This window comes from Aphelocoma coerulescens, unplaced genomic scaffold, assembly GCF_041296385.1.
Source record: "Aphelocoma coerulescens isolate FSJ_1873_10779 unplaced genomic scaffold, UR_Acoe_1.0 HiC_scaffold_255, whole genome shotgun sequence".
Classification (NCBI taxonomy): domain Eukaryota; kingdom Metazoa; phylum Chordata; class Aves; order Passeriformes; family Corvidae; genus Aphelocoma; species Aphelocoma coerulescens.
In genome coordinates, this window is record NW_027183599.1 from 117,957 (window position 1) to 134,910 (window position 16,954).

Consider the following 16,954-nt stretch of genomic DNA (forward strand, 5'->3'; position numbering starts at 1 on the left):
CGGGACACACAGGGACACACAGGGACACACCGGACACCCCGGGACAGGCCGGCAGAGGAGCAGCTTCGGGGTGACCCAGCGGGGGCCGCCCAGTGCCTGAAGGGGCCGCAGGAAAAGATAGAGAAAGGATTTCCAAGGGACGGAGGGACAGGACACAGGGAATGGCTTCCCAGTGCCAGAGGGCAGCGATGGATGGGAGATTGGGAATTGGGAATTCCTGGCTGGGAGGTGGGGGAGACCCCAGCAGAGTTCGCCCAGAGCAGCTGTGGCTGCCCCTGGATCCCTGGCAGTGCTCAGGGCCAGGCTGGACATTGGGGCTGGAGCAGCCTGGGACAGTGGGAAGTGTCCCTGCCCGTGGCAGCGGTGGCACTGGATGAGCTTTAAGGTCCTTCCAAGCCCAAATCGTTCTGTGAGTCTTAGAGCCCTGAAATTCTCATGACAGAGGTGGAACTGCAAGAGCTTAAGGTCGCTTCCCAAAAAAACCCCATTGCACGACTCTGCAGCTTCTGGAGCCCTCGGTCCATTGAAATGCAGTTTCAGAGGAGCTCCGAGGAAATGGTGCTTTGGGGAGAGCAGAGCGGCTGGAACAGAGGAACAGGAACAGTCTCCTGGAGCGAGCCCTTGTGTCTCAGAGAGCGGGATCGGCTCGTTCCTAACGCACCTGGTGACTCCCAGAGCGGAGGATGGAAACGCAGCCCTGGTCCGAAAGAAACCCTGCCCGGGAGCGCGGGCTGGGATTGGGAGCCGGCAGAGGGAGCTCGGTGTTAAAGAGGCTCTTTTGGCTGTAAAGGTGCGCCTTTGTCTCTCTGCGAAGCACCCGGCCGTAGCGGCGTTTTTGCTGCTGTCTCCTGATTTTATTAAACTTTTATTAAACTGTCCCTTTTCTTCAACTTTCCTTCAAATTCTACAAAGAGTGAAGCTCGTTTTTCACGGCCGCGCGGTTGGAGCGGCACCAGCGCTGATCCCTCCGCGGGCAGGACCGCATCACAAATAGTCCCTCCTGGCGGATCACTCCGCGTGGGGCTGCATCACCGGTGATCCCTCCGCGGGCAGGACCGCATCACAAATAGTCCCTCCTGGCGGATCACTCCGCGGGCGGGCGCCATCACCGCTAATACGAGTATTTATAAATTCAAAAGAACTCGTTAACGCAGAAGAAAGCAAGTACGCTTCATGCTGGGTGGGAAACACAGGGTCTAAGGGATAAGAATTTTAAAGCTGTCAGAGACCCAAGGAAAGGAGCAAAGGGGAAACAAGAAAGAGAAGGGCTGGGACCCCTGGAAGCATCGCCCCCTCCATTGCCGCCTGCCCCCCCCAAGCCCAGGCTCCTGTGGCGCCGCTCGCAGCTGCAGCGCCGCTCCTGAGCCCGAGGTCCCGCCTGTCCCGGCCCTCAGGCACCGCCCGCGGCTCCACCGCTTGTCCCAGCGGGGCGGCTCCGCCGGTAGCCCCGGTGTTCCCGCCGCCCCCTCCAGCCCCTGCGGGCCCAGCGGTAGCCCAGCCCCCCCTTACGTTGTCCCTGTGCCCGTCCCTAGCCCAGGGTTTTAAAAATCCTCAGGATATTAACTGTGAATTTACGTTTTGTATTAAGAAGACTAAACATCATGGAAACAGCTGAATTTAGGACAAACAATAGGCCAATAAATACAATACTAGTGCTTTAAAATAATTAAATAACCATTTGTTCTTGCATCTATGTTGCTTCCAAATACTGGCAGAATTCCTTCAAATAAACAAACTGCTAGTTTTTTTGTTTTGTTTTGAATTTTTAAAGATTGCATTTTGGCAGTCATTCAGGCAAATCTGGACATTTGTTCCATTCGTCTGAAGTGAAAAAAAGCGATACATCTATCACATTGCACTTTCTCTCTTAGGAAGCCAAAACTAGGGCCCTCCAGGGAACAAGAAGTTTAATTACAAACTATCACTGTACAACAAGACAGATTATTGGGCAACAGTGCGTTCTGAAAGGTATTTGTCATAATGAGGAATGGGCAGGGTAATTGGTGTTTGCCAACTGACAGGCACTCGGTGATCGATGCATCTGAAGGGCCAACAGAAATTCTCCATCCTTGCTTAGGCTCTGCTGACAAGGCACTTTCAGCACTTCTCTCAGTGTTTGGTATCTCTCATTCCAAGTTCCTGCTACGTCCTGAACAGTTTTGGTGAGTGGTAATTTGTAATAGAGGATGGATGATCAGCAGGTGATTCTTCAGTCAAAAGGACTAGTTTTTCCAATTTATCTGTGGGATTTACTTGAAGTGATATGTCATGTAGTACTCAGATGACCTATTTCTACAAAGAATGAAAATTACTCAGCTGCATTAACTTACATATATGAGTGAAAATACAGTTAGATATTACTTAGCTCATAAATGTATAACTGAATAAAAAGTGTTCTCTGAAGGATACAAGTAATCTTTACTGCCATTTGGCGGTAGACAGAGAGAAGTGACACACCAAGGTTACTCTGCTCATCAGTGGCAGAGATGGGAAATGATCTCACCTGAGCTCCAGGGCAGCATCTTATGCATGAACTGTACTGCTCTCCTCGTTCATTTGGGAATAAGGTTAGCATCCAAAGATAGAGCAGAAACACATTCTCTGGTCAGGCCTGTAACTCTTTACAGTGCTCCTTGTACATTATTGTGAAGCACTTGACACCAGGCACAATCAAAAAAGGGATACTAGAATACCCTGACCCTTAATTTTATCTAGAGCAAAAAATTGTTACGTAGCAAAGTTCATGTCTTAGGTAGCTAAAGGAGAGCAGCTTCTTCATTTCACAAGATTTAATAGAACAGTCAAAGCACTAGAATGCTACTGAAATTAGGAAATGCTGCAATAAATCACAGAGTTCTACTGCTTGCATTAAAAAAAAAAAAAAGTTAAAGTTTCTGGATTCCCATTTTAAAAATAGACTTCACAGTCATTAAAGAGTACTAGGGGTCTCTGAGAAGAATAAGCACAGGCTTTAATCTATTGTTTTTAATAAAGGAAGTCCTGCCCCATCTGTAGGGTCAGAATCACAAATCATCTATCTTATTATCTGAGAATAAAGACTGAACATTAGTCATATTCTTTTTATAACACAGAGTGACCGATACTTCAAAGCATTGTCATCACTGCTCTCTGGCTGTAAATGAAAACGTCATGGTGCTTCACTCTCATCTTGTATTCATATGCTTGACAGACAAGTTAAATGAGAATTGTCCAAAGCTATGAACCAAACCATGACAAAAGTAGCTCTTAGAGTGGTTTTAAATCACTCAAGCTGACATTCCTCGGCCCCAAATGTCAGACCACACAGCGCTGCGATGCACGCAGCAGGCAGAGCGCACTGTCCTGTTCCTCGGCTCCCAGCTTCAGAAGTGGCTACTCGAGTAAATAGAAACCTCAGAAACGTAGTTATGGAAATAGTGCATGTCAGCAGACTTCAAAGGGCAGAACATATTGATAATTGCAGAAAGAGGCCCAAAAGGGCTTCAATCACTCCCTGTCCCTGCAGGTTTTTTTGTTGTCCTCTTAAAGGAGCAATGACTGGGTGAGGATGAAACTGCCTTCCTGTCCAGCTGACAGAGGCTTTACAGGCATTCTAATGCTTCTGTTTGCACGGCTGCCCTTCCAGCTCTGTGCTGTCTGCAGCCTGAAGGCTTCCCCAGCTCTGAGAGCACAGACCAGCACTGGAAACACGACCAGCGCCAGAGGAGCTCCAGCGGTGACATCTGCTGAGCCCCCGGGCTCGCATCCTGAGCCATCGCAGGTCCGAGGGAAGCACCCGGCTCTGGTGGCTCCTTACCTGCCAGCACTGAAGCAAACGGCTGCTGGGGATCGAACGGCATTTCAACCTGCCAGACTCCAGGTTCTGGGTATCCAAACGGAATACCATTTCCTGAGAATAAACACAAATTCATTATCCTGGTGTGGCTACAGAGAAAAACTCACTTAGACAGCCTGTTCTGCTAATGTACAAAGTAAAGATGTGTTAGATCGTGCAGCTGTCATCACAGCATTGATGTTTACAGTCTGTGTCTGTTTTACATCTGTATATTTTCATTCAGTGTTTTACTGTATCCTGGTCACTCTATAGGGAAACACAAATCTTAAAAAAATACAATTATTTTCAAAAAAAAGGAGATGCATTGTTCATTTCTACTCCAGTGAAAAGCTGGATTGTACTTAAAAGGCATTGGCTTCTATTTGGGAAAGTGCTGATAGACTGTGTTGCAACAGGAGACCCTGAAGGGATTCTGGCTGACTCAGAAATTTCTCCAGGGACTGCTGAATAATGTTCACAGCAGACACAGTTCAGACTCTTTTAAAATGAAAGAGCATATGCTCTCTCTTATTATTTTTAACAAGGCTAACGATACAAGAGATATCAGAATAGATTTTTCCTTGTCGTTTCCAAATACCGTGTGATTAATTCCTGGGCCACAGAACAAGGGCATAGAGGAAGATAAAGAAAATAAATTATTTAAAAATTATTCCCTATGTTTTCAGTGGGTAATCAACAAGTCGATTCCTGTAAGCATCCATTTGAAGCTTTATTATAGTTCAGAATTGCCAACAAGGGCTCTTTTACTTGCCCCTTTCAGTGGTTTCCTGAAAGCACACTTAAGCTGAAATCCACTGTGAGTCCTGCTGAAGGCAAATTGATAGCTCAGAGGAGTAAAGTGAACTCTCTGCAGGTATAGAGACTTGATCTTCAGAATTGTCCTGCCATTAAGAGAAGGGAGATTGCCTAGAGAATGGCTTTTAACATATTTTCATTCACCATGCTTTCCTATCTACTGTGATACTTAAAATCCCTCTAGTACTCAAAAACCCATTCAATGTGGATTTAATGTCTATTGTAGAGAAAAAACTTTAGAAGCTAGTTTAAAAAAAAAATCAAAACACCTCCATGGTTTAAACGATTAAAAATATGTGAAGTGATTTTAATTATTTGTTTCCATACCTCTGACTTGCAAGACGCCTGGAGAGTACAAATGACAAGCAAGTATGTCCAAAGATGGCCACATAGGATTAGACTTCACAACACATTAATTCAATTCATCCTTAATGGACATCAGATTATAAATGACCAAACCTTTCTATGTTATTGAGGTGCCTCCTAAACTCTCTAGGCTCAGAAGACAAAAGCCCAGGATATTGAATAATTAAGCTCCTTAAGAGAAAAGAAAAATCAATTCCAATCCGTGAACATAAATTCAATTTCCTCCAGCCGTCCTAGCTCATACAAAGCAGAATTCAACCAGCAAAAAACTCGTTACCTTCCCAAACCTGTGGAATATCCAGCAAACCAAATTCTCAGGCTCCTACAGTGAGCAGAGCAAGGACAGAACTAAACTGATTTTTTTTTTTTTTTCTTACAATGCTACGCTGGTGTCCAATTGTCCTTAGTTCTAGGATGTGCAACCCTGAGCTGCTCAGGGAACCCTTGCCTTATCACATGCGAAGAGGCTGTCTGCAAGTCCAGCAATACTCAGGGGACCAAGGGAGTTACAGATCAACATCAAGTATTTCAGGCTTCACCCCGACAAACTAATGGACACTACCAAGCATTCACACAGAATTAACCTCCTGCTTTCACTTCGGGCAAAGCTTTCAAAGAAAAGAGCATCCCTTGGAGAGCTGTGGCTAACAGCACCAACCGGGCCAAGCCTCTTCTTCACCAGCCAAGAGAAGTTTTGGCAGCGACTCGAGCAATAACAAGACAAGGACTTTAATCCCCTTTAATTGTGTGATTCTGTTGGGGATTTGTGCTGCTTCAAAAGCAGTGTCTGCTGTGGTTTTGAGTCACCTGATCCACACTGTTTTCCTCTCTGTTTTCACAGCTCTGGCATTGGCCAGGAGAGCACTGTGCAGATCCACGAGCAGCTTTCAAAGGTCAGCAGAGCACTGCCTGGTTTCACAGCCTCCGTGAGGCTATCTCAGGGCCTGGCTCTCCCAAGCATCCCACAGCTTCCTGGAGAGGTTGCTAATTACCAGACATTCATTATCTGTTCTTATAACCCAGAGATTTAAATTGAAATAAAAAAACCAAATTAAAAAGGGGAGGGACGGAAGAATGAAAAAATACTAAGAGAATGGATCTGCACTAAAAGTGCTTTGACTTATCCTGTAGGACTCCTGGCTTCAGTTCCTACAAGGAGACATTTTCAACTGCCTGTCAAATTCACATCACTGGGCCTATCCTCAGCACCCTCCAGCCTTGTCACATTTATATGGAGAGGTGGTGGAAGGATGGTGGCTGAAGGGTGTTTGGGGCTCCAAGAAGGAAAGGGAAAATATGCCTGATGCCATTCAAGACTGATAACTCAGTAGGAGGCTGTAGAAGAGCTTCTCTGTCAGAAGAGGCAGGAGCAGTGCTGAACACTGCCCAACCTACCACTGCAGCTGAGCAAGCAGGAGGAATGTGGGAGAGGCAGGACTGGGAAACAGTGAGGGGATTAGGAAACACGATGCCAGGATTCTTCTTCCATTTCCTTTCTAAGGTAATTGGTCCTGTCTAACTGAGACAGACCCCTTGTCTAGACTGGCTGCCGGACTGAACAGTCAGACCAAATCCATAATTTCATAAGGTCTGGTGAAAACAACCTTCACAAATGAAGTAGTTGAAATGAAGTAGGGCAATGGTAGAGTGAATAAGGAATCTTGCTAATGAGCCAGAGGTAAACCAGAGCCTTACTTACACTCTTGCTGAGAGCTGTTCTGTTCCATTCAGCTGTGTATTTGATCATTCAGCTAAGAAACCAGCATGATACAAGGGATCTAAAATTTCAGTTGCTTCAACCGGAATATCTAAAGTAGCAAAGCAAAGAAGCCAACAAATTATTTCATTGTAAGCCAAATTATACAGGATATACCAGACAATACCAGGAGCATTAATGGTTTATTAGGGAAAGAACACCACCAAGTAGATCTCTCATAGCTTCAGTTTTCTGTTGCATAGGCAGCCCCTCTGGGTTGGTCATCCAACACACAGATTGTGGGGTACATAATTATGGGTCTCAGTCTGGGCAAGCTTAATCACTTTTTTTTCCATGAGGACCTTCCCTCGATTCCATGTGTCAGTGATAGAACAAGGGGGACTGGCTTTTAATGAAATATGGTAGGTTTAGATAAGATAGCAGGAAGAAAATTGTTTCCTTTGAAGGTGGTGAGGCCCCGGCACAGATTGCCCAAAGAAGCTGTGGATGCCCCATCCCTGGAAGCGTTCAAGGCCAGGCTAGATGGGGCTTTGAGTAACCTGGTCTAGTGGAAGGCATCCCTGTCCATGGTAGGGAGGTTGAAACGAGATAATTTTTAAGGGCCCTTTCAACCCAAACCATTCTATAATTCTATTATTCTGTTTCAGGTTATTGCATTTATTAACTTTAAACCTCATTTCCTATATTCCTATAGAATTTCACCAAGCCCTGAAGAAAAGAGAAAGCTATTTCTATAGCAGCATAGGAAGCCTGCACCACAGGCAAGCAGAGGGACAGGTCACACACATCTCAACATTGTCTGAGAACAGTATCAGTGGGATAAATACAGCCAAGGTGTGATACATATAGGAGTTAAAAAGAGACTTGTGTACTAAGTGGCTGCTTGACACAACACTAAAATTCTTCTGTTGTGGGGGTTAGGTCTCAAACATTTACCACTTAGGATAGTGATTTCTTTGTCACCAGTAAATGAAGACCAGTCAGCTGCTAACTTCAGCTCAGGAATATGCCACTAGTGATGGAGGACATCCAAGACCTGCTTGGTGACCAGACTGCAACACACTGCAAAGTCCTGAGATGCTGTCTCTGGACTCAGGCTTAGAGAACCTTTTCAAAGTGTTTATTACTCTCACGCACAAGGCACAGGAAACCCTCTGCGGTATATGTACATTAAAGACAGAACCACAAGTTTCATCTTGAACTCTGAATGTGTGTGCGCAAGGAAAGTATGTGCAGAAATGACTTACTAGAAAGGAAGACATCTGGGTCAGATGTTCTCTTCACTTAGTTAATCACATGGAAGTGTCATTCTGAAGAACTTTGTGTATTAAGCCTGAGGAAAAGTGCTTTGTTCAAAAGCGATATGCACATAGCAAATGTGAGAACAAGAGTTCCCGTCTGACCCACAGAATCCACCACTTACCCTGTTATTTATGCAAGCTGCTGTCAGGTCATTTTTTACACACTCACATAGTATTTTCCAATCTATGATGAATGCTACACAAGATGAGGGCTATTCCTTGACATGTCAGACTAGTGAGAAAGTTAAATTACCTCTTTGTGAGTTCCAAGCTCAATGTATCCACAGAGAGGGTGAAATGCTCCTGTGCCACAGACATAAACATGGGTCCAGTTGTACGGCTGAAGAACTCGGATAAAATTGGCACACTCTGTCTGTTGGGAAAAGAAAGATAAAGGTTACTTTTCATGTTTATTCTTCTCTTTCACATTATACATAGAATATAAGTTACAGCCATATAAGCTTATATAAGTTACAGCCATAGCATTGGTGTATTTAAACTCAGAACTACTGTAGCAGAAACTGTTTACAAGTAGTTCAAACCTGTTAGGACTATAACTTGACAGTGGCTATCTACCAGGCAGTTCATCAATCAGACTTGCAAACCTAATTCTGCTGTATGCTTACAGCCACGAGAAACTGTCTGCTCACACCACGGTTCGGAGGGAATCTGTTCAGCCAGTGTTGTAGCAAACACCACCCGTCAACAATTGGGCAGAGGTCGCAGAGCCACTGGGTTTGTCTGGCTACCAGTCTTCCTGCCTTTGCTCCCAGCTCAGGGTACTGCACATGCTTTAATACCAAAGATCACATGATTAAAGCGACTGCGGTGGGCTGAAAGGCTTCAACACACTTCCAAGGGCATGCTTTGTCTCTGCACCAACCACATCTTACTGGTGACTTTTATTTGGTCATTTCTGAGTCCAGTGGGACATCCTGGCTCTAGCTGGGCTTGCTCCATGTTGTTGTTGTTGGTAAGTAGCACAGGCATGCTTGCAAGGATGATACATGGGGCTGGGGGAAAAGCCTTGATTTAGCCTTGCCCAGAACGAAATGAACACAAAAACACATAACAGATACTTCAGAGGGAACACACAGGATTTGTTCATATGTTCAAGCCATCACCCTGCATCTAAGTGAGAGTCCGAAACAACTATTTCCCTCTCAGGACCTTCTCCTTTTTCTCTTAGTGTAGAAATAGACCAGCACAAATCTTCCACATGCACCAGTATCAGAATATTTCCAATGCTCAGCATTGTTTAGGTTCTGACTGCTGTAAAGGTAAGGGTAGTAACAAGTTAGAATAAAAAGCTAAACTCTTCAGGCAGAGAGCTGAGAGCATTTTGAGCTGGAAGATACCTTGGTAACCGACATGCTGGAGATTTTTTTTGGAGAGAAAAGGAAGAAATTTTATTTTACAGCCAGGAAATGTTTACATTTAGAGTGGGCTCTAGACACATGACGTAATCTGTGCTGCACAAAACATATAAAAGTTGTATTGTGTACACGTATGTACCTTAAATATACTTCCTAAAGAAGATTTGTGGTTTCTGGCAAAAGCCATTGAGTCTGAGATTTTTTTTTAAACCCCAACTGCAGCTGTCTGCAAATTAAGTTGATTTGTACACTGCTCTACTACTGTTTCTTTAATGAATTATAATGAAGTTAAATTCAGGATACACCCAAGAAAAAAGAAGCATTTTAATGTGAGAAAAGAGGATTCCAGGGAAATACTGCCTGGTATACATTTTTGAGGAAACGCCATTCATCTCTCAGCTGCATTTATTACACAAAAGAACAACATATCATGATTGATGCCTGCAAGATTGAATTTTTTTAAGTATTAATATTTAAAAACCAACAGAAATGTAACTTTGTTTTTCAATTAAGAAAAAACACTTAGGACATTAGTTCAGAAGAAGTGTAACAAGAGCTTACTAAAGCATTTTTTGCATTTAATAAAAAATACATAGATATGCATAATCCTCAGCCATAATAAAAAACATACATCATACTTACATGGGCATCTTTCCCAGCTAATTTGCATAATTCTACCTTTTCTTTTGCTGCAGGCCAGTAAATCTGTAATAGAGTTAAAACAAGACAAAGATGATGAAGATTATACACTGTCCTGTGACTGTAGATTATTCCAGGAATAAACAGTTAAAACAGATTTATGCATGTTGAAGGACCTTGCATGTAAATTGAAATGAACATGACTTCAAGTACAAGATCCCATTACAAAAAGTTAAGAGGCTTTAAATCAACCCCCCTGATTCTTGTTTATTTCTTCATTGGCTACATGTACTTTTAAAAAGCATTCAGTTAATCTGGCCGGGGCACCTTGTCACCATTATGTGTTTCTCTCAAAGTTATGATGAGCCAAATCATCTGGAAACTAAACTGATTGCAAAGCCAGGCAAATTACATTTGTAAGAATTTGGTCCAGTGGACTTGGCAGAACTGTTATAAAAAAAAACACTTAGCTCTTTCTGCCAATTTTCAAATGAAAATAATTAGGTTCAAAAAACTAAGGACAGCTGGAGGGAAATTTGTAGAACAAAAAGTACATTTGGCAGGAATCAACAGTGCATGGTTTAAAAACATCAACATTAACTGAGTTTACTGAGAAAATGACACAGAAGTTTAGAGAAGAACTGTGGACCTTAGATAATTGCCAGTATATATTGATACTGTTTCTCTTTCTTTTTTAATCTGCCCTGCAGAATTCTACAAAATAGGTTTTGATGTAGATAAATCCAGATGACAACATACTATCAGTTACTGTAATCCAAATTGTGATGGTGAAGAAATGTCAGTGAACAACAGTGCAGGTTCTGCCTCACTGATTTCAATTAAGCAGTCAAAACTGGATATGATTGAGTACATCTGATTCTATTAAATTTAAAATAGAAGCTAAATACAGATTCTTCTCGAATCACTGTGTTAAATATGGATATTTTGTACTTCTAATTTTGACAAGAAAAAGCAATTGTTATTTCTCATGACTAGTAATAAAAACACCACAAATCACACTACTTTTTAAGCAAATATTGATTAGTAAATTGCCTGAAGTCCCAGGCACCAGTCAGCAGGTCATTAGTAGTCACAAATGCTTTATAGTAGTCTCCAGTCATGCTTTACAAAATCTTAAATAGCAAATGTATAGGAATGAAGAATTATTATAATATGCACTAGAAATAAAAACAACATCAAGGAAGGACGCACAACTCAGTGGCATGCAAGAGGAGTTGACTGCTGTCATATTCCCCTTCACCCAGCTGTTGGCACCTTACTGGAAGTGGCTTGACATACCCAGGCTCAGTCCCACACAGGTAAGGAAAGCAAAAAGCAAGTGGCCTCCCTCAAGTACCTTTATCACTTTCCAAAACCTACAGTCACTGTTTCTCTCAATCTGGAAACAGTCTGGATTTTACTTCTTTCTCTTTCCTTCCCAGTGAAAATGGATGTATTGGATTTCTGCAAGGAAATTAATTTCCTCTCAAGTGAACTCCGTTACCTTCCTGATAAAAAACCTCTTAGCAGAGACAATGTAGTTTAAGTTACTTAAACCTTAACCCTCTGCAACAATATTTACATGGAGTCAGAGATAAGACAGTGTAACAGCATTGCAGCACTGGAGCACAAATTTGCTTTCCCAGAGCATTTTCTCGGAAAGATCTGGTCAAAGCACCCAGGTATGGAAATGCAATCAGCCATCCCAGGGATGTGTGGATGGCACAGAGCACAGTGCCAGGAAGCACAGAGGAAAGTACTGGAAACATCATGAAGGGCTGAAGGTAGGTCCAGTCTGGTCTCCACTGCAACACAGAGAAGTTTAAGAAGAAAAGCTGATGAAAAGCGACCCGTGAAGAAAAGCTGATGAAAAGGAACAGATAGAGGAACGTAAGATCATGGATCTCCAAATACATTTGGCCACGGAGATTTGTCTGAGATCTGATCCTCAGTTTTCTTGTACATAAACTTTATGCCCAAGATCCCTGAATCACTTACAGGAAAGCCTCGAGGTCTTCAAGGGGTTTGGGAGATTTTTGGCCAAAGTTTAGTTATCCAATGAGGTAGACAAGATGCCCCTTTGTAGGCTTTTGAAAATGCCCACCTGTCCTTGCCAACTACACAGAAGAACTGCAGGAGTTAAAAACAAGAGACATCTGCTTCAAGGCTTCAGAAGTGTTAATGGACTTGAGTTACCCTCAAATCTTCTACAGATTCGTTCATGGGAATCAGTGTTTGTCCTACAAGGCTGAAATACACACATCCCCCCTTCTATGATAATTGACCACAGACAATTATTATTTAAAAAATCAATTGTTTTACTCTCTAGTTACTCAACAGCCTCAGTATTTAGCATTATATAAGGCCACATTAGACAATGAAAAGTGAAGCTAAGTGATCTAACTTGAAAATCAATTTGCAATTATATATGGGGGAGTAAAAGTGATATTTATTAGCTTACCATATGAGAAATGAGAGATTCCCAGAAACTGTCAGTTCTAAATCGTAATAGATCAAGAAAATTGCATCATTTGATGAGTTGCATCATAAAAATTGCATAAAATAATGAGCTGATGTGCTGAGCAAAAAAGCATGAACTTCATTTTTTATTACAGGACATGCTGTGTAACAGTGCCACAAGCCTGGTTCCCTCAAACACTGGCACAAGCAACATTATACATGTGTACTGACTTTTCTGTAGGGGGTGAAATTAAATTGTACCATTATATTTTATTCCAATGTGTTACTTAGTTTCACAATATGCCAAAAAAGTAAGACTGGAGGCTCCTGTAGTTTCTTTCAGATTTAAAATCATTTAGCTTGTAAATGGTTTGAAGCTTTGAAGTTGGTCTTTTTTTTTTTTTTTTTTTTTTCTATTTATATGCTTTATTCACAATGGTAACATCTTATTAACAAATTCTCTTTTATTCCCAAATTTCTCAATAAGTAAAAACCTCAAGGAATGGAAAAAAACCCCCAGATAGCCAGGCCTTATATATTAAAGGTGACAACAACATTGACTTGTAAAGTTACAATAATTTTGTGTTACAATCAGTACAAATTATATACTTAATATACTTTATAGTTGTATGTATCTGAAATGTCTGGAGAAATCTTAGAATAGCTAAGTGGAGTTACTGAATTTAAGGCAAGAATGCAACTAGTTGGAATATGTGAACTGTATACTTAAACAGGATTCTTTTCTTTTCTTAATCTTCGGTTTATTTTCCTTTTAAAATAACCATATCAAAATTCCAAAGGTCAGCTACTGTCATGATTTCTAGATTTTATCTTCTATTGCCCAATTAAAAGAAAAAAAACAACCTCACCATTAATTTTAAATCATTCTTCAAATATTTTCTTAAATTTAGGAATGGGAAAGAAATTAAATTCTCCTAATAAATGGAAGTTAATAAACTCTTTTCTATCAGAGAGAAAGAAAACCTCCCAGGAGTACAAAATTAAGCAGTACATAAGTGTAGGACAGATAAGGTATCACTTTAAAGGGTAGCTGGAAATTGATTTCTGATTAAAACAAAACATTTAAAACCACAGAGGTCTTTTCCAGATCAGGAGCAGTGAATTTCTAAAAGTAACATTTTCCCTTCCTCCAAATATGCATTTTACTATAAGAAAGGAATGAAAAAGGAAGTAATTTTTTTTAATACATTATTTATATATAAATAAATTGGTATGTGAATGCTATATATATATATATATATATATATATGTATGTATGTATGTATATATAAAAATAATATCTGGATCCACCACTAAGAGCCAAATTTCAGCTGCCATCTGTCATGAATTAATAATACTGGTATTTTACTCATTTTCATGTATGCATCTTTCTCTATCAGATTTTGTTCCTAGCCTAACACTTAAGATTATAAATCTTCAGGAGAAGGGGTGCTCAAAGATAAAACAGTGAAATCTGATTACAAAAAAATGTGTGAAAGTACAGCTTTTTCAAGAATCACTTCTAATTAGGCTACTAAATCTAGGATGGTGCAGAACTTTACAAAATGAGTGGAAAATGCTATCTATTGTCACAATACAAAAGAGGAAGATCACAAGCTATCTAAACAATTTAGAAGCCCACTGGGTCTTTTTTCATCTGTTTTTAAGGTTTCAGAACAAGTTTTTAGTTAGGGAAGAAATAATACAAGTTTCCAATGAAAACGGAGTGTGGCAGAGAAGACAACAGAACTTGGTAAACAGCCACTATCCCACTCTAATATTGTACTTTTCTTAAATAACCTAGCTGAATTACATTAAGGTGGTAGAGCTGCTCTTCATCAGGGCTCCATTTAAGTATTCACTACATTGTCACACGGAAACTGATTAGCTCAGCTGCCAAAAACAGGCATTAGTACAAGAAAAAAAAATGGTCTGATAAGTAAAGAACTTGAGGTACAAAGTTACTCGTGCAGTTCCCCAAGAAACAGTGTCAGAGCTCATCCTATTTCATGCACCCTTCAGTAGCTTTGGTAAAAACCCAGAACTCTCCAACAACCCCTGCAGATGACACAAGGTTGGGAAGCATCACTAAAACAAAAGAAGTTAAATTATGCAGGAATAATCAAAGGGCTCTGAAGACCAGAATTATCAACAGCCAGAGGAAATGGGTATAAACTGCTAATAAATAAATATAAATAATAGATTGTAGATTTGAACAAAAATCAAATCTGAAACATCGGCGTAACAAGGATCTGTTCCACAGCAACAACATTCCTAAAGAAGTTGCATGAAGTATCCCAAAGGGCCGCTTACAACAGATGATGATTTGGGACCCTGAGCCAGTGCACGCTGGGACAGATGAAAACAACTTGTTCCAAAGCTGCTGCTGGGGATCTGACATGTTTATCTATTTGGCCCACATGGGGCTGTGTCTTCTAGCACCGACAGCTCCTGCAGGTTGGCAGCTTTTCAAAAGCTTGTCAGGCCTTGACAGCATTCCTATTCCTGCGGAGCTGGGCGGGTCGCGCTGCAGATCACACCGTGATGATCGCGCTGACGTGTAACCCCGCGGGCACTGTTAGCACAGCCACAGAAAGGGGCACCATTGCTTTGCAGCTATTTACCCACTGTTTACCCAGCTGACAACATTTTGTATTTCGTATTTATTTAGCGCAAGGAGTAAAATAGAAAAGGCTTTTGCAAACTCACAAGAAACTTCGATGTACTGACGTCATGTTTCCAGCAGGATCCCAGAGGTTGGTGCTCCTATAGAATTTCTTTGCCAGCTTTCCAGCCTCTCATGCTATTAAACATCTCTCCGTTTTACACTGCACTTCTGGTGGTAATGGCACAGAGGCCTTCAGTAGAACTACTTTCCTTTGCTGACCATCTTTATTTTACTCACAGGAAGAAATCACAATTTTTCCAGTTTGCAAATAGCTTGCAGAATTTGTCAGGGACACTTCATAATGCCATTCCTGCAACAGGAGCTAATGGCTTCTGTACAGGAAAACTTCAGAGAAAATACATCCCTGTTACAGAAAGAAGATTATCCATTGCTATATTTTATATATTTATTGACTATAATCACTTTCGCTTTCTGCATTCATCTGTCATTCTGGAGGACTTGCTCATTACACTGTGGTACTTGCTGTTGTTTTATAATGAGGTTTACAAGCACTGGAAACCAGACAGATTTTTTTTCAAGCTGCCAGCTAAGGAAATTTTCAACCTATTACACAATACATTTCATAAAAACTACAATGATTTAAGAAATTCTGACTCCAGCAGAACTACTGATTTATTTCATCAGGAAAAATACACCAGGAAATAAAGCTATAACTTAATATATGGAAGTCAAATTAACTCATTTAGGTAAATTAATAGGTTTTAAAAAGGAAGTTATTAAATTATATATATGTATACATTAGAGAAGGGAGCAGGATACAATGCTTTGGATCCTTCTTTGCCAGAAATGTCTTAATATAGAGCATTAGACTCTAAAATATAATCTTGCCAAGTAATTATATCTACACATGAGAATAAATTGTTGGGGATCCTGACTTAGCTTTTGGAGGTATCAGTAGCTCCTAACAAAACAAATATCTGAAATTGAGAGCTTTATCAAAGTAAGAAGTTCATGTTCAGCTTTGTTTTAAAGAACGGAAACCCCAAACTATGCACAATCTTGCACTGCAGTCTCAAAGCTGTTATGCCTCTCTCGCCCCATCAGCGTGCTTTTAACACTCCTTCCACAAAGTCCACAAATGAACACATCATTTATCGGCAGAAACTTAATATTCTAATCAATTTCTACTCGTTTTAGTAGCTGTATGTAAGCAGATCATTTTTTCCAGATGACTCGTACTCCAGAGGAGTACAAAGGACACACTTCAGACCCTTGTAGTCCCAACATGTGTGGTTTCCCCACACTGGGAAGGCCTGGAAGTGAGCCGCCTGGCTCAGTGCCAACCCAGACCACGCTCAGTCTAAACACAGCACCGGCAAGTGCTACTTTCTGACACTTCACTGCTACTGTAGAGTATCCTTTAGCTTCCTCCTCAGGGGCTGAGATTTTATACACAGCTCCTCACGCAACTTCCTTCATCTCATCCCTTCCCTCCACTGCAAGATTCAACCAGCCAAGCACAGTGGAATTAAAGAGAAACACTCATGTGACATTGCCTTGTGTTACCTGGGCATTTAAGCAAGAAGATACATTTATAAAGTTGTTGAATGCCCATGGAGACCTGGGAAATCAGCACACCAGGACGTTCTGCAAGGCTTCTCACTCAGTTCTACCCATTTAAATATATTTTGCCTCAGTGCTTTTTTGTGAAAAGTTAAATATTATCTGAATAGTTAAACTATTATTTTACTACTAAAAGAAGTATTTGAACCTGCACACATATTTAGTCCAGATACGCAAGTGGTTAGGAATTTTATTCCCTCCTTTCTGGTTACC

General features: G+C 41.2%; 1 long non-coding RNA gene across 2 annotated transcripts; it reads right to left on the bottom strand.

Annotated features, from left to right (window-relative positions):
* Positions 1-1,559: 1,559 nt before the first annotated feature.
* LOC138101367 (uncharacterized) lies at positions 1,560-16,752 on the bottom strand. Of its 2 annotated transcripts, XR_011147114.1 has the most exons (5): positions 16,685-16,752; positions 10,033-10,095; positions 8,268-8,387; positions 6,696-6,804; positions 1,560-3,889 (listed from the first exon to the last, which is right to left on the bottom strand). It is a non-coding gene; the product is annotated as an uncharacterized lncRNA (long non-coding RNA). The 2 variants fall into 2 exon arrangements; XR_011147115.1 differs by lacking the exons at positions 8,268-8,387; positions 10,033-10,095; positions 16,685-16,752 and adding an exon at positions 7,961-8,259.
* Positions 16,753-16,954: the final 202 nt, after the last annotated feature.